The sequence below is a fragment of the Sturnira hondurensis genome, unplaced genomic scaffold (genome assembly GCF_014824575.4).
Source record: "Sturnira hondurensis isolate 20B ecotype Veracruz unplaced genomic scaffold, ASM1482457v3 Scaffold0020903, whole genome shotgun sequence".
NCBI lineage: Eukaryota > Metazoa > Chordata > Mammalia > Chiroptera > Phyllostomidae > Sturnira > Sturnira hondurensis.
In genome coordinates this window covers 2,088,972-2,115,597 of record NW_028093534.1, presented here as the reverse complement: position 1 = coordinate 2,115,597, position 26,626 = coordinate 2,088,972, and the positions used below count along the sequence as shown (strand labels likewise).

At 49.9% G+C, this 26,626-nt stretch overlaps 1 pseudogene; it reads right to left on the bottom strand.

Moving 5' to 3' along the window:
* Nucleotides 1–13,357: 13,357 nt before the first annotated feature.
* On the bottom strand, nucleotides 13,358–19,700 carry LOC118976471 (latexin-like; annotated as a pseudogene).
* Nucleotides 19,701–26,626: the final 6,926 nt, after the last annotated feature.

The window sequence follows — 26,626 nt, the reverse complement described above, 5'->3', positions numbered from 1 at the left end:
TTTCCTTCCCCTGGGTCTTGGTGTGGGGACCTGTCCTCCCTGATTCCCGAAACAGTCACAGCTCCTGTCGCCCGTTGTGCTGTGTGTACGTGCGCTTCCGCTTCTCCACCAGATGGAAGGCTCCGTAAAGGCAGGACTGTGTGTCTCGATCCTTCCACCCCCACCCCATCTCTGCCACCTGGTAGAGCTCTGTGGTGAAGATCACAGGTTTTGGAATCAGGTTCACCTGGGTGCATAGAGGTGATCTTGCTATTTACTAGATGAGTGACCTTAGGCAAGTCATCCAACTACTCTGAGCTTCGTTTCCTTATCCGTAAGATGGATATTCATTGATTCACTCATTCAACTAACATGTATTGAGGGCCTACTACATCTCAAACACGGATGTGTACACAGCAGCGAACACAGAGGATGCAACTTCCGCCCCGTGGGGCCTCCTTTTCAGCGGCTGCCTCAGAGGGTGGCTGAGAGGACTCGATGGGCTCACAGGTGGACGCGGTGCCTGGCACGGTGGGCCTGACAACGAGAGCCGTTGCTGTGAATGCCATTCAGAGCCACTTACGGAGAACTTACCAGGTGCCAGCACTGTGCCGGGCACTCGGAGAAAAAGATGCAGAACCCCGTCCACGTCCTCGAGGAGCCAACAGTTCGATGCTCCCACTGTGGGTCAAACGACACACCGTCCTCATAGTTCAGAAGCTAGTAACCAGCAGCAACTTGTACTGCAGGCTACAGAGAACCATGAAACTCTAGAACGTCAGGTGTAGCAGAGATGTAGCTCTTTGTTTCCCAGTGCCCCTCAGACAAAGCCTGGATTTTGGGAGGGTCAGTAAAAGGAGTGGTCCTGTTTCGTTGGGGGATCAGAAAGGATCGGAGGGAGGTGACTTTTGAACTGCATCTGGAAGAAGAGTAGGATTCAACAGCCAGGGACAGTGTGACAGGGATAGGAAGGGAAGCCCTTCAGGGAACCAGAATGGCCCACAAATAAAGGCAGGAAAACACGAGCCATCAATTTTGTGCTTATCCCAAGATGGCTGAGCCTGGTGTGAGGTTGGAGGCTGATCCAGGCAAGGCAGCTGTATTCACAGGCAGGGGAGACAGCTGCCCAAGAACTGGGATTTGAGGGCCTCCATTCCCAGCCCTCTACCCTTGGCCAACACCGCACCAGGCTCAAGATTTCACCATTAGAAATTTATGTCCTTGGGTGAAGCACTTAGCCTCCAGGAGGTTGTTGGTGGGGGCAAGCCATCCCCAGAGAAGGCCAACTTTTACTGAGCACTTACGTGCCAGGCACGGAGCTGAGAGTGCTGCACGGATCATTCCACTTCGTCCTGACAACAGAGGTAGGTCCCCTTAGGATCCTCCCTGTATGGAGGAGGAAACTGAGGCTCAGAGAGGTAAGTGACTTGTCCAACATCTCCCACGGCTGGCAGCGCGCAGTCCCGCCCCAGACACTCAGTTTTCGAACCAGTGCAGGGGGTGACATCGGCTCCTTCACTGGGCAGTGAGGCTTCAGGGATGAAGAAAAACTCCCTGAGGAGGTGACGTGTCGTAGGTGCTATCACACATGCCATGACCGTTCCTTCCTCCGGAGCAGCAAGCTCTGTTTCACAGGCCGGGGACCTCGTAAATATTTCAGTGGGGTGTGTGTGGCCCAGGCTGTGAAGTCTGTTCTCTGCAACATTTGTGACAGGGAGGTTTGGGGACGTCTCAGTCCCATTGCAAGTGTTTGGTCAGCCTTGTTTTTTTGTTTTTTTAAAAAAGACCTTTTCCTGGAAGAGTTGATAGTCATGGGCATGAGACAGATCTGCAGACTTTCTCTGACTGAGGCCAGAGCACGCGCTGTCCCAGGGCCCCAGTTCCCAAACAAGGCCCAGCGCCCATCCATGGGCCCCCACACCCCGCGCGCCTGCACCCAGGCTGCAGACTGTGCCCAGGGCTCTGCTGCACTGGGGGTCCCTGAAGGGCTGGAGGGAGCCCCGAAAAGAAAACAAGGGAAACCAGCTGCACCTCTACAGCAGGGGTTGAAGCTGGAATTGAGGGCAAGTTTACCTGGGTCCACACCTGTGGGGAACTTAAAATGCTTTTTTTAAAAAAAATGTGTTTTTTTTGTGCTAAGAGCATTTAACACGAGACCTATTCTCTTAAAGTGCACGACACAGTATGGTTAACTACAGGCACAGCGTTGCCCAGCAGTCTCTAGAACTTATCCATCCTGCTTAACGGAGACTTTATACCCACCACAGAGCAGCTCTCCATTTCCCCTCCCCCCAGCTCCCGGCAACCACCGCTGGACACTCTGCTTCTCCGAGTCTGACTGCTTTAGACACCTCATCAAAGTAGAATCCTGCAGCATTCCTCCCTCTGTGACTGGCTTCTTTCACTTAACATAATGTCCTCACAGTCCATCCAGGTTGTCACACAGGGCAGGATTTCCTTCTTTAAGGCTGAATACTCTTTCGCTGCACGTGTGCACTGCGCTTTCTCTACCCGTCATCCACCGATGGGCATTTAGGTCGTTTACACATCTTGGCTCTTGTGAACAGCGCTTTAGTGAACATGGAGGTCTAAACACTTTTTGAGATCCTGACTTCAGTTCTTTTGGGTAAGTACCCAGAAGTGGGATTGCTGGACCATAAGGCAGTTTTAATTACTCGAGGGTCTGTCGCTGCTCTACCGATTCCCATGCTGGGGCAGCACTTCACATTTCTACCTACAGTGGGCAAGGGCTGCAGGCTCTTCACACCCTCACCCATGGCCATTAGCGTTTTTAATGTTAGCCGTCTAGCAGATGTGCTGTGGTATCTCATGGCGGCTTCGATCTGCACTTCCCCGGTGACTAGCGACACTGAGCATGCTTTCGTGCACAGGCAGGCCTTGCTTTGTTACACTTTGCTCTACGGAGCTTCACGGGGGTTGCATTTTTTACCAACCCAGGGCACGGCTCTCCACCAGCAAGAGGACTGCGTCTTGCTTTATTGTGATGGTCTGGAATCCAATACGTAATGCGTATTTGTAGGCCTGTACCTGTTGCCTATTTGTGTATCTTTTGGGGAGAAACATCGATTCCAATCCTTTGCCTGTTTTTCAATCAGATCATTGTGGGTGGTTTTATTTGCTATCGAGTTGGAGGAGGTCCTCATGTTTTTTGAATATTAATCTGTTATCAGATGTATGTTTTTTATTTTTCCTCCCATTCTGTACGTTGCCTTCTCACTCTGTCAATTTTTTTCTTTGCTGTGCAAAAGCTTTTTCAGTTTGATGCATTCCCACTTGCCTAGTTGGAGCCTTTGAGCTGTGGCTGGCCTCAGTCTCCCATTCCACAATGTGTAGGGCCCCTAGGCGGTGGGAGACGCCAGGATGCAGACCCCCCTCAAGATTCTGGGGAGAAGAGAAGACAGGCCCGCAGTTAACCGCAGTACAGGCCTGGCTGGGGAAGAGCCATCACAGGGGAAAGTGACGCAGAAGGCCCAGAAAGCCCTCAGAGGAACTGGAATTTTAACTGATCTTTGAAGACCAGGCAGGATTTTTAAAAAACATATATTAATTACTTTTTCCAGTTAGTGAAGTAATTAATACATGTTCATAATAAATTATTTTTAAAGGAAAGTAGAAAGAACAAAATAGTTACCTAATTCTAAAAACCAGAGAAAAACCACATGGTTAAAATACAAGTGTACTCTCTTGTGCTCTCATCTTCGTTACCCTGCTTTCGTTTTTCACTTAATTTTGTAGCTTAAGGATATCAAACCCAGCATTTTGGCAGATGCAGTTGGAGGGAGTGCCAAGGCATGCAGGAAGAGTGAGCATGAGGCATCTCTGGGCTCTTCCTGTGCCCACACTGGGGTCCTCATAGCTCGCAGGTAGGCTGGCCCTTGAGATCCCTGGGCCCCCAGCTGTCTGACTGGTTGATGGGCCACACCCTCGGCCCAGCCTCAGCCCATTTTCCTGCCTGATGCCCTGGGCTGTGTTCTGGGCATAAACAGGAGGTTCGGGCCACCCTTCTTCCCAACAAAGTCTCTCAAAGAGATGAAGCTTGTTTCCTGGATATTGGAGTTGAGTTTCTAGCTCCAAAACTAGTAAAGCAGATCAGATCTCAAGACTGATCGTGTGGATCCCTGCTGCCCAGCACGGCAGCCACATGGGCCCTGATCACCTGACACCATGTGTGGTCCACACTGGGAGGCCCCCTCAGTGCGAAGCACACACTGGGATTCCAGGGCAGCGTGAAGCATGAACGTAAAGTATCTCATTCATAATTTTTTCTATTGATTACATTTGAAGCAATTTGGGGTATAATGGGTTAAATTAAATATATTATTAAAATTATTTCTATTTGTTCATTTTGCCCTTTTCACTTGGTTATTAAAACAACTCAAATTACACACTACGTGATTTGTGACTCACATATTTCTCTCTATTGAACCATGCTGATGTGCACTGAAGCATTCCCTTCTCGCTGCTCTTCCGAGGGCAAACCCATGGGCAGACATTACGGTGGAGATTCAGATGGAAGGGGGTTTGACGCAACCAGACTAGACTGGGGATGGGTGCTTGGCACGGGGCCTGGGGAGAGGGGAATGGGGAACAGGCATCCTCTCTTTCGCTTCCTACTTCTCTGATCCTGTCTGCCCTCCTCGCAGACTGCAAGCTCCCCGAAATGAATAAGACCTTGTTTTGTTCATCTTTATATCCTCAGTGCCTGCCACAGAGTAAGTGCTTGGAAGCATGCACTGAATTAATGGATCAGGTGAGGGATAGGAGGGGAGCAAATTGAGACAGCAGAGAACTGTGCTGAGATGCTGTCGGGCCTGCCTAGGTGGCTACAGCACTCAGAGCGTTTGGAGATTTTAATCTTAACTCCTTTACATTACAACCTCCAGAGAGCAGGCAGGGAGGACAAACTCATACATTCTTCTTCGTAGCCAGAAGACAACTGGGAGCAGGCAGTGAGGGCACCTGGGCTCACTGTATGAGCCTCCTGCCTCTTCGCCCCTCTGAAGGAGTGGATTCTTCCCACTCCTGCAGGCAGCCTGCTAGTGCCGCTGCTCCTTCCTCACACGCACGCACTCACCCACGCACTCACCTGGGAGAGAGTTTGACGGGTCTGGCCAGGGTGGTAAAGGCAACTAGTGCAGCCCGGAGGGAGGAAATGTTCGGCTACTCCTGCCTGGCACAGCTGTGCCCCCACTTCAAACCAGGGCCCCACCCGTGCCTAACTCATGGGTCAGTGACTCTCAAGAGCACCTTTCTCACACACCTCAGCTCTCAAGGTGGGGTCCCACTGGCAGGTTCCCACAGTCCCCACCCTCAGGCAAGTCTCTTCATCCGGTGGCAGGCAAGGCAGGGATGCCACAGGATCGGGGAGGGCCTGTGAATACGGAAGGGATCCCAGAGGAGCTGAGGCAGAAGGAGGGTTAGTGCTGCATGCCGAGAAGCAGCCTTCGTAGAACTTAGGCCCCAGCAGGGCTCTGGGGCTGGATCTTGGACAAGTTACTAACCTCTTTAGACCTTAATTTCCTTGTTTCTCAAATGGGCACCAGGCAGGTTCCCTGAGATTCAGTCACTGAAAGCAAGCCGATGTTACTGGCACGTGTGGTAAACATTCAGTGTTAAAGGTAGCCCAGCTCCCTCCCTCACTGCTGGGGATGCAGGTTACAAAGACAAAATGACTTTATATCATGCCGTTTTTCTTTTCAGTGCTCATTATGGAAAATCTCGAATGCACAACAGTGGAGAGAATAACATCCTGAACTCCCATGTGCTTGTCACCCCGAGTGGACGCCCCCTCGCTCCTGTCCCACTGGGTGCCGTCTTCGGGCCTGCCTGCCCCCGGGCTCCTGCAGAGCGAATCTCAGGCATCATGTCATTCCCTCTATAAACATTTCAGTGTGTAGCTCTAAGAGAAAAGGACCTTAAAAAATAGCCACGGTACCATTAGTGCACCTAAAAAGGAACAAGAACATATTAATATCACCGAATATCCAATCATTGTTTAAATTCTCTAGTTGTCTCATTTCTGAAATGTTTTTAAAAGTCAGGGTTCAGAGAAAGTCTAAGTATTGCAAATTATTGATGTCTGTCTCTCACATTTTTTTTTAAGCTGTCGGTACTTCCTTTTCTTCCTCAACTCCCACCCCTGCGCTGCTTTACAATATATTTGTTGGGGGAGCAGGGGGTTCATTTGTCCTGTAGAGTTTCCCACACTGTGAAGTCTGGTTGTGTCCTCATATCCAGAGGCTTGGTGCAATTTGGGTCCAACATTTGGGGAGCTCACTCCCAGAGGCTGGTGTGCTCTTCCATCAAGACATACGCAGTAGCCCTGGCTGGTGTGGCTCGGTGGATTGAACGCTGGCCTGTGAACCAAAGGGTCGCTGGTTTGATTCCCAGTCAGGGCACATGCCTGGGTTGAGGGGCCAGGTCCCCGGTGTGGAGCATACAAGAGGCAACCACACATTGATGTTTCTCTCCCTCTACTTCCCTTCCCCTCTGTCTAAAAATACATTAAAAATATTTTTTTAAAAGAGAAACACACAATAAAAGCAGCCATGAATGAATGATCAGCCTCTGGGTACATTATTTCATTAGGGGCTGCAAAGTAGAGACATTCTATCATTTCCTTCTGCACTTAATAGCTGCAATAGTTTTAACTATGTATGGGGCCAAGTAGTTACTAGAATTATCGGGAGGGTCACCTTTTAACTTATATAATTGTCTAATCGCTATGCTGCACACCTGAAACTAATGTGAAATAATATTGAATGTCAACTATAGTTGAAAATTTTAAAAATAGCTGAAATACTTTTACTAAGAGAAACCTCCCTTCCTCAACTATTTAGTTAACCTGAGTTAACTTTTATAAACTACATTTTTAAAAAGCCGATGAGTGCTTGATTCCTTCCCCTTTATTTACAGTTTTCAAAATAGTTACTTCCTCGGCATCTCCAGAAGCAATCAAGGATTCTCATAAAATCATAAACTCACGGATTTCAATATATTTGAAGTTTTGCAACCCAGTGCTATTACAGTTGGGATATTTTTTAAATTGTGTGTCTGGTTTAAGTTTAGGAAATGGGGCACCGTGGAAAAGCCGGGAAAACTCTGCCTTCGGGGTCCAACAGCCAGGGTGGAATGCCGGTTCCCCCACTTACAAGCTCCACAACCCGGTCAAGTCACTTAACCTCTCTCTCCTTGCACTTCCTCACCCCCCGCACAGGGATCTAGCTGGTAATAACTAACACTTACCGAGTATTTACCACCTTCTAAGCCTTGTGCTGAGTGCTTTAATGACATGGTGACGTGTAGTCCTCACATCAGCTCAGTGAGGTGGGAGCTGTTATTACCCCTATTGCAACGATGAAGAAACCAGAGCACAGGGTCCTCGAGCAGTTTGCCAAGGTTACACACTGAGAAGGTGGTGAGCAGAGACTTGAACCCAGAAGAGTCTGATTCCAAAGCTCGCTGTCGTCTAGTGGTTCTTGTGAATATTTGATATGGTGGCGATCATCCATTGTATGCCTACTGTATACCAGGCATCATGCCAGGCACTTGGCCTGACTCCAAATCCCTCGCTTTTGGCCAGGATCCTATTCTCACAGTGCGGGCCTGTGGTCAGTGCATTAGTGAGACCTCTCAGGGGTTGTAGGGGTGACCACTGAGTATGGGAGCATGGACTCAGGCACTAAGCTAACCAGGGAGAGGGCAGCCCTAATGGATGGGAAGGTCAGGGCAGAGGCCAGAGGGTGAGCAGTGCTGCCCTTGGCTCTTGGCACTTCCCCTCAGACACGGAGCATAATCAGGCCTCCATATGCTGAGTGGGGCAGAGAAACCCCAGGTGCAGCTGTGGCCTCTTCCTCCCCAGGTTCCCCCCCAACCCTCACCCACTGAGACGCAGACTACTTGCCTAGGAGTGCGGCCGTCCTTGGCGGGTTCTGTTCCCACTGCCATCGTGGTTCTCATTCCACTCACTTCTTCGGTCAGTAGGGACAGGAAATTCCCTCTGCTTCCCCAGAGTTAGCTGGTCTGGGTGGCCCTTGGGTGGTCCTATAGGACAGACCAGGACCTGCCTGGCTGAGGGGGAGGGCAGAGATCCTGGGTACAGCTCAGGGGAGCAGGTGGGGACAAGGACACCAAGAGCAGCAATGACAGCTGTCATCTCCTGAGTACCTGCTATTTGCCAGGCAGGGGCCGGCCCCTGAGTCACCTCAGTTCACCCACACAACACCCCGAAGGGCTCGCCTTGTTATCGCCTCCATTTTCACGGGAGCAAACTGAGGCTAAGGGAGGCGAAGCAACTTTGCCTGAGGCCAGAGTGGTAGAGCCAGAAGTCTGGCCCAGCTGCCCCACTGCACACTGGGTACAGAAAGACCAGGAAACAGGGTGCTGTGGAGACAGGGGGTGCTGGAGTTCTCCAGGCAGCAAAGGGAGGAGGCATCCTGGGCAGAAGGAACAGTTTGTGCAAAGGTGCAGAGGCGTAAAAGGGTATGTCCTCTTCAGGCTGCTGACTAAGTCTGCGGCCAGAGTGAAGGGCGTGTAGGGAGGAGCGGCAGCTGAGGAAGTGAGGGAAGGCGGTGCTGGGGCCAAGGTGCTGGAACTATGTCCTTGGGGCATTAAGGGGCCACAGGGGGGGTTCAGCAAGGTGGGCAATGACAGCGATAGACGTCATTGCCCGTGGGTTGCACAGTGACCCGTGGTTCCCCCAGAGCTCCCAGGGACGCATGATCAGGTGGAAGCCTCAAGTCAACCCTGGGAGTCAGCTCATTTTACAGATTAGCAAACAGACTCAGAATGGTTGTGAGAGGTGCTCAGGCCCCAAAACAGTTAACGGCTGGCCCTTGCCCCAGTGCTCTAGCCCCCATAGGATGTTGCTCCGAAGCTCAGGGCACAGGAGACAACAAGGAAGCAGAGGCCTGCTTCGGCTCCCGACTTCTCCAGCCTTGCTCCTGCTCAGGCCCACTGGAGAGTGTGAGGTGAAGACCAGCCGGGCCTACTCTGCCTGATGTTAAATGAGTGTCAGACTTACGGGGTGATCACTTCATAAGGCACATAAATGTCAAACCACAGTGTTATATATCTGAAATTAATATAACACTGTAGGTCAACTATAAATGAGCAAAAAATCACCTGGGCCAAGGTCCCAGCCATCTCTACTCACCACATATATAATAATAAGTAATAACACAAACATTCATTGACTCCAACTGGGTTCTAGGTTAATTGGGTTAGGAGAAAACCAGACAGAGAACAATAGCCCCAGGCACTCTGTCTGGTAATTACTGCCCCGAACTGAGGGGGCTGCACGAGGGGGTGCCCCAGGTCTTCCCAAAGAGCCATGAAGGGCCCCAGAGGGAGAGAACCGTGGGACTGCTGGCTCGGGTGCCCTCCCCACACTCTGACCTTGAGCAAGGCGGACCCTCCCGGGGGCCTTGGTCAACACGGCTAATGGAGGGGCCGCACCAGAGGAGGGGTTTTATATATCAGGAACCTTGGGGGTCTTCTCAAGCTGGTTCAGGAGGTCCAGGGAAGGGACTGTGGTCCGGGCACCTCCCCAAGCTGTGCAGGGAACTCTGACAGCATGCCTGATTAGAAGCAACCAGATCATCAAGTTTTCTTCCAGATCCAGTTCAACGAGTTCTCTACGACACGTGTTCCTGGACAGCCCACTATGCCAGGCACTATTCTGCAGGTTTGCGGTGTACGAATGAATGAAACAGGATAAGTGAAGTTTTAGGGAAGAGCAGAGTAGCATTGGGCAAGGGCGATGAGGAGTACCAGGTTGAGGAGAAATTCAAGCCCTCAGTCGTGTGGGCAAAGGCCAGCCTCGCTGAGAAGGAGACCTGAAGGAGGCCAGGGGTAGCTGAGTGGGTGTCTGGGGCAGTGGCACTCCCAGCAGTCACCAGCTAGAGCAAAGGCCCTGACGTGGACGTGCATGGGAGGTGGCCAGTGTGACCTGATCTGAGTGGGCAGGAGTTGAGGACGGGGTGACGCCACAGACTGCCGCTTCCACATGCTAATACATATTTAGCCCTGTGTAAGGCCCTTGATCCTGGGTCACCCCTGCCCTGACTCCTCCCCCACTAAACTTTGGTTTTGAGGACCGTCCCCATCATAGTAAATGCCAGAACTGCTAACGCTAAAACTGTGTTATTTGCATGGGTGTGCATTTTGTATTTTACTTCCTCAGTCCTAAGGGTCTTCGGTTTCTCCTAGTTTTATGCAGGTATCGGCCCTTCCTTTCTTGCTCCTTCCAGGGGCCCCAGGCCTTGGTGGCCTGGAGGGAGGGGAGCAGAGCCGCTGAAGAGTGCGCCGCCAGAGAAGCAGGGGCTTAGAGTACAGCACCCAGGACAGGGGACCCTCATGAATAACTGTCCCTGGACCCCCCTTACTGAGCTCCCTGTTGGAGCTTCGGGCTGGGACTCCTGAAGTGAATGAGAGTGTCCCGGCCTTCTGGGGATGATCCCAGTGGGAGTGAGGTGTGAGGAGTGGAGTCGAATAGAGAAGGGGGCAGACGCATGTGCAGAACATTCTGACACAGGCGTGGTACATTGTTTGGGATTCTCCAGTGGCTGGTGTGGCGAGAGGGCAAAGAGGGCCGTGACCCCTAGGGGTACAGAGGTCGGCTGGCCACTGGCCACCTGTTGGGGACTCTGGGCAAGTCAGTTAATCTGTCCTTTCTGACCTTGAAAAGTGCTGGGGTCAATCCATATTTTTAAGTGAATGCACTTCTGTTCCCTTGCATGTTAAGCGAGAGCAATAATACCATTGTGGATTGCGGGCTTCCCGGAGTCAGCCTCCACCCGCTTCCGAGCTCACTCTCCTGTCCCCAGCTGCTGACCCCAGCCCCAGCAGCGCTTGCCTGCCCCCGCACTGCGGTGCCACCAAGTCCTATCTTGAAAGGAGGGTCATACCAGCAGTGGACGCCTCCCTGTCTGCAAAGGGCAGCACATAGCTGAGGCGATGGTCATCACAGTGCTCTACAAACTCAAGCTGTTACTATTACTGTGATGACCGACCAACGGCTAGCAACTCAGAATCCAGGACACCCGTTGAAATTTGAGTTTCAGGTAAACAAACATTTTTTTTGTATAAGTGTGTCCTACATAATGTTTGAGCTTGTGGGGGAGGCGAATTTTTATCCCCACCCTCTTAGGGCACTTGGTTGGGCCTGAGAATTAAACTGGCATAAAATAAATTACCAGGAGAAAAAGAGAGAGATCTACATAAGTTTCGTGAGAAACTTAAAAGGAAACTCCTAAGGAAACAAAACCCCAAAGAAATGGCAAAATCTATGTGCTTCCACATTGAGTTGAACGAAGAGATGTGGTTGTGGAAAAGTCACCGGACTCGGGGGGGGGGGGGGCTAAGGGAGGGTGAGGGCTGTTCGCACAAGGTCTGTGTACAGAGGTCTCTTGGCTTTAACTCACCTGGGAAAGATGTTTCTTTTTTCCCGGCGCAGAGAAAACACCTTTCATGCAGTTTTTGTCTCCTGTTTTCAGGAAGGAAAGTGGAGATTAGAAGGCCCTTCTTCCACCTGCTGGTGTTCAAGTGCCTTTAGCTCAAAAATGGCATTTTTAGGGTGACATATTCTGCCACCCTTCAGGACATACTTGTAAAAATATTATTTGTTGTTCATCTAAAATTCCAAACTTAACTGTTTATCCTAGATTTGTCTGGAAACCTTATTGGTGATTTTATCGACTGGCTGGGGCGACAGGGATGTCGGGCAATGGTTCTGCAAAGTTCGTCTGAAAGGGATTTGTACGTGAGGGTGGGTCATGCGAGAGCCCCCACTGGGCCGGTGGGGTTGTTGCCGCTCCGTTGTTTTAGGCCTTTGTTTGTTGGTGACTCTCTCGGACTCAAGCCTTCCTGGAGCCTCCGGTCAGTCTCTCTCCCCTCCGGGTCGGGACAGGACAGGTCTGGGTCCTGCTCTCAGTGAGCCCCCAGGCTCCCAGGTAATGAATACTACAGGTAATATTAATACCACTTATTGTGTGCCCACCGAGGGACCATGTGCCATGCAGGGTGCTCTCGGGATGTCATCTAACAAAGCCACATGAGTGGGCAGACTGCAAAGGCCAGCTCTCTTCCCACTGCACCATGGAACCACCTGCTCAGAGGACCAAGCATCCAGGATGCTGAGGGCGGGAGCAGGAGTGGACATGGGATACTGTGAAGTGGCTTCCGCCATCTCCTAGGTGTTATGCTAGACTCACTGAGTTGTCACAAAAGTTGTGTGAAGTTCATTGTCTAGGAGACTCTGAAAGTTGTTTCTTGCTCAAGGTCATATCAGTTAAGTGGCGAAGCAAGGATTTGACCCCAGGTCTGTCTCACGTCAAGACCAAGTAATTTTGCCTCCTGTACCTGTATGCATTGTGGGATGACGCGCATGCCCATGGCTGTGTGTGCGAGTGTACGTGCGCGAGCTCACAGTCCTTCCTAGCTGCAAAGTAGGGCTTTCCAGTCCTCTAGGGGCCTTCCTCTCTCAGGGCGGGTCTAGGCCCTCGGGGGTGGTCACACTCTATCCGTGCTGGCCCTGGGCCGACTTTCTCAGCAGCTCGTGCTGTCTGCCCACGGACCCTCAATCAACAGCTTTTCTTGGGCCTTGCTTCCCCCTGCCAGAGCCAGGGTCCCCAGAGGGGGCAGGCTGTTCGTTCGTACTTTTGGGCCTTAGGGAGGGGAGGTTGGGGTGTGGATGGTGAGGGGGCAGGGACAGCCCTGAAGGGACTGACCAACACCACACGTGCCTCAATCTCCAGTTCCGGTTCACTCGCTCTGGTGCAAGCTCACTCTGGAATCTCTGGAATCAGAGAGTGCTAAAGCTGGAAGGGAGCTTAGAGACCATCTAGTTTTATCTCCTCACTTTATAGGGAGGAGCAGGGGCTGAGAGAAGAAATGGCTTACTAAGATCGCTCATCAAGCAGATGGTACAGAGGCTTAGAACCCAGGTCTCTCCGATCCAGGTTCCGGGTTCGCCATACCCACATCCATGCCAGTCTCTCGCTGGCATCTGTCCTGACATGTTGGGATCAAAAAGAGTCATAGGTTAGGGAAGGGGCTGGGAGCTCCAGTGAAAGGCTCAAGCATTTCCACTGAAATCAACAGGGAAAAGGGGACACTCAATAGATGGTGCTGGGGGCCCAAATCATTGCTGGGGGGATAATAGAGATGGGCCAAAACTGTTGGTGTTTGGATCAAAGATTGTTTTTGACTGAAGTTTTTCATCATGGGCTGTACACAGTACTAGTACCTTTTTAGAGATATTTTTGAATCATGACGCTCTTTATTATTGAAGCTGTGCAACGCTCTACTGTAATCAAGACATTTACACAAAGTGACGCCTTGGGATTTGTTTAGCTCCTTAAGCCAGAGACCAGTGAACACTGGCATGCACCCCGTCAGTAAGCATGCTGCCACCTCGCCCAGTGTTAGGGTCTTCGTTTATCGCCAGACAGCTGTCACGTTTCACGTTAGCACCATGCCGTGAGTGCCAGAGCGCTTGCTCGTGTTTGCCAAGGACAATCTCCCGAGGTGCAAAGTCACGCAGTGGAACGTAGTCTAACCACTGAAGTCATCATCTCTTTGCACTTGCTCGACACTTGGAGTCTTTACCATTTTATACCACATGTTTTCAGCAGAATTGTACCATATTATCTCATCACATCAGCTCACGCTAAGTGCTGAACTGGTTTCATTGCTGGAGATGTTTTCAAAATGTGTGGAATATTTTGATTCTCCTGGTTCCTTCATGGACTTGAGTCTTTGACACAGTGTATAATCTTCTTCATGTGAGTTCTTTGCAACTTCGCCTTCAAATGTCAAGTGGCCTTCTGGTGCAGTGTCTTGCCCATTGGAAAGTAAAGTGCTTCAGCTGTGAAGTTCACTGTAACTTGTTTTGGATCATTTCTTCCACAGAAAACTGAAGGTGATACTATGTCCTCTTCCTGGACTGTCCTCCATGCTGGCTTGTTCCACTCTCTGCACCAGAAATAGCTCGTGCGTCGCCTGCTGGTGCCTGATGCAGGCCTCCACCACCAGGGCCACCTGGGGCTGGGCAGTGGGCAGGCGGAGGCTGGGTGGGTGTGGATCAAAGACTAAGTGTCATGAGTAAAACCATAGAAGTTCTGTAAAAAAGTATAGGTGAATTGATTTATAATTTTGCAGTGGGAAGGCTTTATAATCAGGATGAAAAAGCTTGGAGTCATACAGGAAAATAGTGATATATTTGATTACATAATTTAAAAAATACTTCTATATGGAAAATTACCATAAAAATGTTACTTCAATAATGGAGAAAACATATTTCAAAGGGATCTCTCTTTAATTTATAAGGAAACTCACACAAATGAACTTAAAAACAGTCTGATCACCATAATAGTACTTAATGATCATTTACTATGTGCTAGACTTTATTTTAAGTACTTAGATGATTTCATTTATTTTTAAGTATATGTTATTAATTATGCTATTACAGCTGTCCTGTTTGTTTCTCCCCTTTATTCCCCTCCACCCTGCACCCTCCCTCCCACCAGCATCCCCCTCCTTAGTTCATATCTACGGGTTGTGCATATAAGTTCTTCGGCTTCTCCATTTCCTATACATTCTTTACCTATTTAAATCTCACAGTAAGTAACTCTATCAGATAGGTGCTATAATTAGCATAGCTGAGGACAAGGAAGCAGTTTGAAAAACAGATAAAGAATATAAACAAGTAGCCTACAGAAAAAAGAAATATCAGTAAACCAATAAGCACACAGACATATTCATTTAAAATAAATAAAGCCAATGAACATGTAGAAAGATGCTTGATCTCACTCACAATTAAAGAGCTACGCAATAAAACTGGAATCTACACATCCTTTCTCACCCCTCTGCTTGGCAAAAAAACTGGTGATGTGGGGGGGAACACCCTACCTGAAACTGACCCTCTACACATTCTGAGTTCTATCTTGGGATAAGTTCACCTCACCAGAACACTAGACATTTGAATCACACTAGCTTAGCTGCCCCGTGCAAAAATGCCTTCAGGCCATTTCCATTTCAAGGTTATACTTGACACTGGTTGATGTTTGGTGGGAAAAAATGACCACATGAAAAACCCCGTATTGGTTTTTTCCTGGAAAAAACTACCACTAAAGGTGTTATCTACTATGGTAATCTGTGTTACTTATATAAGGAAGGACGCACACGGCAAATTCTCTTTAGGTTAGAGAAAAGGCTGGAAACTCCAGTGAAAGTATTTACTACCAAGAAAAACCTCTCTCTTCTGAAGACCTGATATGTTTTATTTTACCAGATAGCGGCAATTATATGACCCCCCCTGCTTTTCTTGTTGCCTTGGCTGCCAGGAAGCTCAGAGCCATATTTAATGTTCCACTACAGCAACAACATAGCAAGGTGGTTGATGTCTGACTTCTTACCTCAGTCTGATTTCATTTTAACTCTTTTCCTCTCTCCATTTCTTTGGTTTCTATCCTTCCACGTTTTTTTTCTTTCTCTCTCTTTTGAGAAACATTGATTGTTGTCCCATCTACCCATGCACTGGCTGCTCCCTGTGTGTGCCCTGATGTTGGCACATGGAGATGACACTCTAACCAACTGAGCTACCCAGCTAGCACCCCACTTTTTAATTTTCTATTTCTATTTTAACAAAATTATTGTCAATCTGTGTTTAATTGGAAGCTAGAGGCTCAAAGATCCTGTGAGAACTGAAGAAAATCACGGGCCCTCTCGGAAGCACTCATAATCTTTTGGAAGCAGGTGGGATGTAAACAAAAAGAAACAGTCAACCCCCCTTATTTTATAAATGAGAAAACTCAAGTCCTCTAGAGTAAGTAACTCACTCCAATAATCTGTTAATCAGCTCCTGCCCCTGCACACAGGCCACTCACACTCTGTTATGAGCTCCTGAAAGCTGCGTTTATCTTTGGGACCTCAGCAGCCACCTCTGAGCCAGGTATGGCGGCCACCTCAGTGACTAGGTAGGTTGAAAACATTGTAAGCAATGGGAAGAAGGAGACAGCTTTTGCATGGAACAAGGTCTGGTGGATGGCAGGTACCCATGAAAACTGAATTAGTGACCGGGGTGGCCTCAGTCCCTGGCCTCACCTTGTCCCACCCCAACACCCCCATCACTCTCAGCCCCAGACTGATGAGTTCATCTCCCACCCTCACCCTGCCTTAATCCCCACCCTCTGCCCTGGTCCTCTGGCCTGGTGCCGTCAGCTCCCAGGTCTTCTGGAGTCTCCTGGCCCTGAGATGCCTGGGGCTGGGGTGGGGGAGGGATGGAGGGGGATGAAGGAAATGGCATGCCTTCTGAAACCTGGGCGGCACCCTGTGTGGCTGCTCATTAGGGGTAACTGGTGGTAGTGACGATGAGGAGGAGGAGGGCATGCATGGGTGTCTCTGCCCTTGTAACCCTCGATGGATTTGTGTCCTCATACCCCTGGTTGGGCAGAGGGGACAACAGAAATGGACAGGGCACACTTTCTCCACTTTCCCATCCTTCCTTCTGTGCTGGGAGGCAAAGGAGTGAGAAGAGACAGGGAGGTCCGTACAGATGAGGTGAAGGGGGTGGGGCTTCCTCTGCCTTGGCAGACACTGAGCCGGATTCCCACTGGCTGCCACCCAGCACCCTCTGCCCGGTATTTCCCACCTGGTTCTTTTCCCAGGCAGCCTCTGTGGAGATGGCTAGAAGAAGAGACGAGGTCTGCGCAAGGCCTTCTGACCCAGACTCACAGGCTGATGGGCAACCGGTGTTGAGAAACTGCCAGGCCACAGGGAACGTGGAGCCAGAAGTTCCCTCGAGCTAGTCATAGCCCAACACCCAGCCGCCCTCAGGGGCGATCCTGCCCGAGGGAGGCGCTTGGCCCTTCGTTCTCAGTCTCACGTTCATGGCTGCAGCCGCATAGGGCACCGGGGGCGGGAGGAGTGATCCCGCTTGGTCTCTGCTACGTGAAGGGTCTGCCTTCCATGCTGCTTGCTCCAAGGGCTTCCCTGGGCAGGGACTGTGACTGTCCACACCGCTCGGGCCACTCCCGGGCCGTGAGCACCGTGGTTCACGCTCACACGAGGATTCCACCCGCACCTTCCTCATTCCCTCCGTAGCAAAGCCACCAGCTTGAGCAAACCGTGTGCCATGTGAGCCCTGAACCTCGTGGGAACTGTTGCCCACTCGGTGAGAAATGACAGCCCGGGCCGAAATAGGAGGCCCGCCCTTCACTTCTGTGGGACCCAGGCAAGGTTCCCATACCAAGTGTCTAAGTATTAAAATGTTATCAATCAAGGTAACAACATGTCAAACTGTTACACAAAAACATGTTCTATCAGCCTACATGGATAATATGTTGTTGTAACAACAAAAAACGTGTAATGTATAAAATGTAATTATTATAGAGCTGAAAGGTACAAAATATCACAGGACTAAACCCAGTCCGCGGCTGGTGGACTGGCGGCGTCTGCTGGAACAGTGAATACATATAGTTCCCAAACAATCGCGTGTTTATTCAGTAAAATGTTTTCTTTGTCATAAGAGAGCCACCGGATTCATGATTATGATCGAGGTTGTCACATAATTTGTGTTCTGTTGACAATAATGCCCAATTAGGTAAACTTGCTTCAGTCATTGTAGTTCTTTGTTTTTTATCAACTTTAATTTGGAAAAACTTTGCAGAGGCTGGAAATTATCAATCTAATTCTCAAAGCAATACTTCAACTCAGAATTAAACCACAAATTTTCTGCATCGTGTACAAACAAAATAATTAGGTGGCATACGATATATGATCGCTGTCATAAAAAATTACAAAATGTTAGTTTATTACATAAACTGCTACCCCTCATGTGGTGAAAATTTCTTAAAGCAATCCGTGATCGATACAGTAGCAGTTCTCACACACCTTTACGTCAGAACTCCTTACACCCTTGAAAATCACTGAAAATCCCAAAGAGCTTTTGTTTATGTAAATCATAACTATTGACATTTCTCATATTAGAAATTAAAATTGGGGGAGGGAGAGCCGGGAGAGGGCAATGGGGGAAGGGTTTTCAGGAAGTACTGTAAAGGACACATGGACAAAACCAAGGGGAAGAGTGGAAGCAAGGGAGGGAGGTGGGTTTGGCTGGGGTGGGGGGGAGTGGTGGGGGAAAAATACAGACAACTGTAATTGAACAATAGTAAAACAATTTTTAAAAAGAAATTAAAGTTGATAACTTTAAAAAACCACACAAACACACATTCTGTTAGCTGTCAGAGCAATAGTGACATCACACATCGTGAGGACATTCGTGGGGAAAGGGTGGATGGTGTCCGTGTATTATTATGAAAATGGTTTTGACCTCACAGACCCTCTGGAAGGGCTCAGAGACCCTCGGGGACCCTCACACTACACTTTGAGAACCGGCTCTATAAAGGAGCGTGGAGAACTGGCATTGTGTTTCCTACGCGTCTTGTCTAGACCTATAAATATACAAATACAAGCATTATAAGAACCAGTCTTAGAAAGCATTCCTCACCTACGATGGGGGACTTCGTGGCCACTGCACTAATTCCTAAGTGCATCTAGAGACACAAACTGTAACAGGAAGAGAAGCAAGAAAAGGGACGCTTGGCATTTCTGGGGATGGAGACTTTGTTAGGTGGGCGTCTGTTAATTCCCTGCTGCCCGAGAGCAAGGACTGGATGAGTTCGTTAGTCATTTGTAAGCACTTCCTTTCTCAAACCCTGCCTGCACCCCTCTGCAAAAGCAGTGTCAGTCTCCCTGGTGCAGCTCACGATGCCCACACCTTCCCAGCATTGAGATTCAGCAGCTTTTTGTTTCAAGAACACACAGTGAGGGAGGTGGAGAAGCACTTTCCAAGGGCCTGAGTGGCGCTCCTCCCTGCAGTGGGTGCTTAGGGCCATGCTCTATCCTCCGTGTAACAGGTGCCCCTGATACATTTACTGTGGGTGTATATGTGACATGCTGAGCCCTCTAAAGCACTGAGCCAGAGCAGGACCCCTCTTGGCCCTCTCGGGTCCAAGTGCAGTGCTCCTGCACAGGCTGTAGGACTCAGAATCAGACAGTCTTAGCCTTAGAAGAGACCTCAGTGGCCGGCCAGCCCAGCCCACCACTCGGGTGGCCCCACAGGTGGTTGCAGAGGTGGATTTGACATGAAGCGTAAGGTCTCTCACTTGCCCGGGCCCTTTATGAGCTTAGAGGGGACCTAGCAATCTGTTCACGTGGCCATATATTTCTATAAATTTTGTTCTTTTCCTCAAAGAGTGCCTCCCAAATTGTATGAGCCCCACACCACACCGCCTGGATCCCCTCCACATGGTGATGGTCTCCTCTGCTCAGGCACTTCCCTCGAAGGAACTGGACTCCAGGCCAGGAGACCCAGGGCTGAGCCCCCGGCCTCGCTGCAGACTGGCTGTGCAACCTCGGAAACAACCACAGCAGCTAAGGGCACTGTCCTGTCCCCTTCGCATGTTTTGGAAATGCCCCCCACCCTCTCAGAGCTTCCGGTTTCTCTTTTGTGGAATGAGGATGACACCCATCTATACTTCCCACCTTGGTTTTGTATATTTTTTGAGGGTGAGCCCTGCCTTAGTCACCACTGTGTCCCCAGGGTCCAGCACAGTCCTGGCCCAAAGTCGGAGCTCACTGAAAGTCGTGCAGATGAGCACAGGTCTGCCGAATGTGCTGCCCGAGTCATAGCCCAACATTCTGCCGAATGTTACAGGCACTGTGTGAGCTCAGAGGGCTTTTGTCCTGCGGGGGGACACTCCACCACTTCCAAACTGAGACACTAGGCAAGGACTCAGTTTCCTCGTCTAGACGGAGGAGCCACAACGCCAGTTAGTAGCTCATTGGGTTATCGAGAGGAGCAAGTGGGAGAGTCTGCGCGGAGCACTTAGCACATGAGTGTTAACTGTGTCCTAGGCAGGCAGTTTCAGAAGTGGGCAGGGAGCTTTGCCGACTTCTCGCTTGCTGAGGGCGAGGGCTGGGTCTCACATGCATGTGGACTCCAGAACCAAGCTCCGTGCCTAACACACAGCTGGGGCTCACCCCACAGGGCAGTGAATGAAGGAACAAACACATAAAAGTGGGTAAGATGTCTTTCTCATGGCGAGTGAAAGTGTTGTGCCTGCTGCGCGTTGGCAGGATGGAACTACCAGCCTCACCGGGCACTGAGTATTGAGAACAGCGTTCTCGCCGTCGTCCTCTGAGCTCCCGCTCGGCCCTGCCGCTGAACGTGACAAAGCTTCTGAATTACTAGTGGACCCACTGATATCGCCTTCTGCCAACCCTGGATTCGCTAGATCCTCCCACAAATAACCAGAAAACTGGCAGGATTTTCTCTGTAACATTTAATTTAAATGAACATTTATCTTTATTCTTTTAATTATGCAAGTAATACGTGTTCATCATAGAAAAATATTTTAGACAGAAAACACAAAACAAAGAAAATGAAACTAACTCCACGAGCAGAAGATTGTCAGTAAGATTTAACATCTCCATTTACACTTGTCTACAAAGATGGGGACCCTGGCCGGTGGCTCTGATGGTTGAAGTGTCTCTGGTACACCAATATGTTGTGGGTTTGATTCCCAGTTGGGTCACGTACAGGAGGCGATTGATCTATGTTTTTCTCTTGTCAATGTTTTTCTCTCTCTCTCTCTCAAAAAAAAAAAAAATCAATAGCTCTGGCTGGCAGGCTCAGCGGATTGAGTGCCGGGCTGGGAAGCAGAGGGTCCCTGGTTTGATTCCCAGTCAGGGCACATGCCTGGGTTGCAGGCCAGGTCTCCCAATGGGGGGAGTGCAAAGGGCAACCACATGTCCATGTTTCTCTCCCTCTCTTTCTCCCTCCCTTCCACTCTGTCTAAAAATAAATAAATAAAATCTTTTTAAAAAATCAATAAAAAACATGTCCACGGATGAGTATTTAAAAAAAGATAGAGGTTATGAATAACTTTTTAAAAATAAAATCAAGTTCTTTTTTTCACTTAATATATCTTGATCATATTTCCACCTGACATTCTCTCCCTGTTGCCCAACAGCGGAGACCCATTGCTGGGCACTCGAGTGCTTGTACTCCCTCGGTTGTGGGCGAGCCGCTTTACCCACTCACGAGCTGTTCGTGCACCGAGCGGACCTGTGCGAGTTCACAGTAAATCAGTCGGACACATTGTCAGTATCCAGGGGGACGGTGATCACTACAGGAGGCTGCTTCTTGCCCACAGTCTTACGTGACCCTCTCGCTGGGGCCAGCCAGTCACTGGACACGGGCTACACTCCCGCTCCCGCCTTCTTCGCAGGGGGATCCCCCAACCCATGACATCTTCCAGGTGAGAGCGTGGCAGTGCTTCTACTTCTTTGTTAAAAACGTGTTCCCGAATGTGCTAGGATAAGAATGAATTATCTTTCTTGTTAAGACACAGTCTATATAACAAACAACACACTTCAGTGGACTTTTTGACACTCGCACGGTTGAGCCACCATCACCACTGTCGGATTCTAGCACATTTTCATCACCCCCCAAAAGAAGCCCCTACGCATGGGCAGTCGCTCCCACCCCCCTCTGCTGGCCCTGGCAACCACCGACTCGCTCACTGTTTCTGTGGATTTGCCTCTCAGGATATTTCACGCCAACGGAATCATAAAATAGGTGGCCTTATCTCACTAAGCATAATGCCTTCAAGGTTCATTCATATTGTAGCATGTTCTGAATTTCCTTCCTTTTTAAGGCTGAATAATAACTATTTTGTTGTGTGGATGGACCGCACTATGTTTATCTAGTTGTCTGCTGATGGACACTCCGGCTGCTTCCACCTTTTGGCCACTGTGAATAATGTTGCTATGGACACCAACATGCAGGTATCTGTTTGAGCCCCGTTTTTGATCCTTGTGGGTGAGGAATGGAACAGGAGTGGAATTGCTAGATCATGTGGTAACTCCATGTTTACTTTTTTGAGGAATCACTGCACCGTTTTCTACAGTGTTGGGTGACTGCTCCATTTTGCCTTGTCACGTATGAGGGTGACATTGCCACGTATGAGGGTTTCAATTTCCTCACATCCCTGTCAACACTTGTTATTGTCTGTGTTTAATTATAGCTAACCAGGTTAGTGGGATGAAGTGGCATCCCATTGTGGTTTCTATCTGCATTTTTCTAATGACTAATGATGTTGAACATTTGAGACCTGTTTTCTTCTGAGAGTTTCACAGTTTTACCCTGTCCATTTGAGCCTTTGATAATTCTACTTAATTTTAGTATAGGGCTTCAAATGCTGCTGCTGCATGTAGATATCCAGTTTTCCCAGCACCACTTGTTGACAAGATGATTATTTCCCCAGTGATTTGTCTGGCACCTTTGCTGAAAACCAATTACCAGTAAATATGCGGGTTTATTCCTGGACTCTCAAGTCTATCCCATCGATCTGTTATGTCTGTCCTGTGTCAACACCACACGGGCTTGACGCTGGATACGAAGTGCACAGCGTAGTAGTGAGTGTGAATTGGGAAGTGCGCCTCTTCCAACTTTGTTCTTTTTCAAGATTTGTTTTGGCCATTCTGAAGCATGAATTGCTTTTGTAGAAGGAAATAATACATCTTACTCTGAGCAGAACCCTCCATATCCAAATCATGACAGCCCAGATGCTGCCTCCTCCAGGGAGCCCCCTCAGACTCCCCGTTCAGGACTCGCCTTCCTCTGACCGTCTTGCCAGCCCTTCTCTTACAGCATCTTGTGTTCCCAGGAGGGTGCTGGGTTCACCAATCTCCCCGGAAGACAAGCTCTTGGAGGGTTGGCGATCATGTCTTATTTACTTGAAACTATTTTCTAGAGCTCCTGGCATACAGCCTAGGACTGTGATGGGGCTGAGTATATGACAAATGAATGAATGAGTGAATGAATGAGTGGATCAATAAATGAATGCTATTGAGCCACTCATATGGTTCGTATTCTGATCAGAACCTGGACAAACATCCACAACAAAAAAGCCTTAAAAATGCATTCATGAAATTTATGGCTCTACCACTACCGACAAGTGTAGTCATGTGTTGTTTCACCTGAGGTTTCCTTAGTTTATTATAATCATTGTAATGCTTGTTGGTAAGAAGAAAAAATGTGTTCGAATTACTGGAGGAATTATGTGTGAATTGCATACTCAGGCGTTCCGCAGCCAGGGCCCGGCCTCAATCAATACTGTAACACAATCTAGGCAGGTCTTATCAAAGCATCAGACCTTGCTTAAGCAAAAAGATTTTTAGCCTTTGAATTAGCACTCCAAACAGGCTCTTAATTAATCCACTAATGATTTTCATTGTTTAGAGGGATTAACCCTAATCCCAGAGCTCCGTGCACATATTTCTGCCTTAAACAATCCGAGGAGAGCTGTGCTTTGTGTTTCTGCCCTCAGTCCAGGCTTGGAGACTGCACACACACCACCTGTCTGAGTCAGGGGCCAAGTGCAAGTTCACACTGTGGGCCCAGAGCAGGAGGGCAGGAGGAATTCTGCCTGGGAGACAGGGCAGTACTGGGCCACACAAGACCTTTGGACTGAACCTGGAAGCCAGCCTAGGGTGATGCCAGGTAGAGACCAGGGCTGGAGGGTTCCAGGCAGCGTGGGCAGGATGTTCCAGGCAGATGGACCACCAAGAGAAAAGGCATGTTCCCAGGCACACACTTGTACCAGTACACACTCATGCACTCAAATGCATCCTTCTCTCACAAGGGCCAGTCAGAAACTGTCTGAAAGTTGCCCTGGTGGGTGTGGCTCAGTGGATTGAATGCTGGCCTGCAAACCAAAGTGTTGCCTGTTCGAGTCCCAGTCAGGGCACATGCCTGGGTGGCAGGCAGGTCAGGTCCCCAGTTTGGGGCGTGCAAGAGGCAACCACACATTGATGTTTCTCTCTCTCTCTTTCTCCCTCCCTTGCTCTCTCTCTAAAAATAAATAAATAAGATCTTTAAAAAAAAAAAGAAAAACTGATAATGTCATTTCGTCTGCCTGAGCCAGCCCACATCTCAAAGTCCCACCAGGATCTGGCTTCCAGCTGTCCCTTTCTGAACAGGGCACTTTGTGTCTGCCGCTCCTTGCCTTTCCACCCATCAGTGCGGGCTCTACGGCTCTGTCTCTGCCTCGAGGCTGGGCATTCCCCTCAGGGTCCTTACTCACTGCAAACGGTGGCACTAATCCCAGGAGGCTGGGTGTGAACTGGGCTGGAGGTCGTTGGTCCTAATGAAGCTCCTGCCTCTGCTGGGCCTTTGGCTGACCAGCCAAGTGGTGGGAGCAGGGGGCCCTGCATAGCCCTGTGAGCCACTGAGTGGGGTGTGGTCTTGCCCGATATTTAAAGCATTTCCTAGAAACAGTTGCCGTGTGCTCTCTTTCACCAATCCATGATAAGTATTTATTGATCACCTACCCTTAAAATTGTTTGACTGGAGTATTATAAACATACATTAAGATGCATGTGCCATCAGTACCTACAGACTGAGACACCTTCACTGACTGAGCTCACCTGTGTTGCCAGAACTCCGATCGAGAGACAGACTGTGACCCACACCCTAGCCCTCTTCTCCTGCCCTTCCCAGTCACCTCCCTCAAGGATGACTGCTGTCCTAGCGTGTGACAGCACAGATCAATTTTATCTGGTTTTGTACTTTATAAAAATAGAATCATACGTTAGGGACTCTCTTGGCATTTACTCTTGAACAAACAGATTGGTCAAAGACCCAAGAGGGCAGGAGAGAGGGTGTTTGGCTCTCGCGAGGGATAGGGACCCACAAATGTAAAACGGGGGAAATCATGTGTTTGAGGGACTCTGTGGTCCTGGGGGAGGTGGGGAGGGCAGGCGGCCTGGTGGAAAGTGATCTGGTCTAGGAGTCGGACACGTATGTTCAAATGTGATATCTAGTCGAAGTTCGCTGGGCAACCTAGGAAAATCTCTTTGCCTCTCTGGACCTCCGTGGCACCCTCTGCGGGGCTGGAGTGGTTCATTGTTTCCCACCTTTTCACCAGCACAGACACCTTCTCTTATCTACTCCCACCCCCACCACTGCCAAGGAGGTCATGCTTTGAAAAATGTAGCCGACCGAGCTGAGTGCAGGTAAGTAATGATTAATTTGTTTCCCGTTTCCTGTTAACGGAAGATGAATGAAGCCGACTCAGATCTGCAGCAGATAGCCAGCCGTGCCACCCCGAGTTGATGGAATTCCAAGAAAAAGCCGAAGTTCTTTACGGCTGAGTGACTTGATTGCAGCCTGGCTCGAGGGAAATGTTCAGAGCCTGATGCTCCGGATGAAACAAAACAAACAGCTTGAGAGCCCCCGTCCCAGGCTTCCTGCAGCTGGGGCCCAGCAACCACCACCAGAGGCAGCCAATCACTGATATGCCAAGGGTCTGGGGGTGGCCCCGTTTCCCCTGGAACTGGCTGTCGAGTTCTGGAGTATGGACCCCCTCCCCTCTCAACCCGACCTCAGCCCCAAAACCCACTCTGTGCTCTCTACCCCCGGGGGAAGGGACCCCTGCCTGGCCCACTGCTGGACAAGTCCCGGAGGCCCAGGGCAGCCTCCTGTTGCCCCAGGAGACTGTGTGGGGACTGCCAATGGCACTTGAATTCCTGGAGCTCTGCGCTAAGTGTCCTCTGCCACTCCAGGCAGCCCCGCCTCTCCGGGGAGAGCTCCAGCGTTCTCTTCAGGAATGGGGCCCACCTCCCGCTCCAGATCTCAGACTCCGCTCCTCACTTCCCTCTGTGCACCCCCACGAGCTCTCTACTGTCAGCCCTGTCCCCATTTCTGTGTATGACCCAGGCAAGGATAGGATGGCATCTGCTTGAGGACAGGGATTGTGCTTGCTGGTGGGGAGCAGAACGGCACCCAGAATGAGCCCGGACTGGTCTCCAGCTGGGGGCAGGGAGGGAGGAAGCTTGGGGAGGGTGGGGCTGGATTCGGTTCAAGAGAGCTTCTTGGCAAAGGGGACTCACGCGTGGACGTGGGAGTGTAGGCAGAGCTCTACAGAACGAGGTGTTCTGGGGGCAGGAGCGTTGCATCCGGACAGTCTCCATGTGGTATTCTGGGCAGTATGAGGGCGTGCAGGGCACCCATTCAAGAGGGATGACATAACCGGAAATTCTCTAGGATGATGAGTTGGGGAGCAAAGAGGGAGGCAATAGATGAGGGGTGGGTGCAGTATGCAACGAGCTGAGTCTGCTGAGAACTTCGGACTTGATGTAAACACACCTAGAAGCTTTGGCTGGACATGTGAGCATGCCCAGGGCAGAGAGCTGGATTGCCTGTGTGGAACAGCCCACGGATCCAGCACAAGACCCATTCCCACTGCCGTCAAGGCAATCTCCTGGGCCTTTGTGCGATGAGGTATAGAGGGAATTCAGGGGTAAGGCCCGAGGCATCACCCTGGGATAAAAAAAGTGCTCGTCCGCTAGTTCATCTGGGTAGGCTTCTTGAAAGAGAATTAATTTCTGGAACAGCGTAGCTGGTGAGACAGACGGTCTGGTTATAGGGAGCACCATCTGAGCACACGCTATAGTTGGAGCAGCTCTAGAAACCAAGGGGGACTGTTGTCACCCCCACCCTCAGAGTGCGGACCCTGCAGTGAAGGCAGATGTGGAAAACTGTAAAGATGCTGAAGAA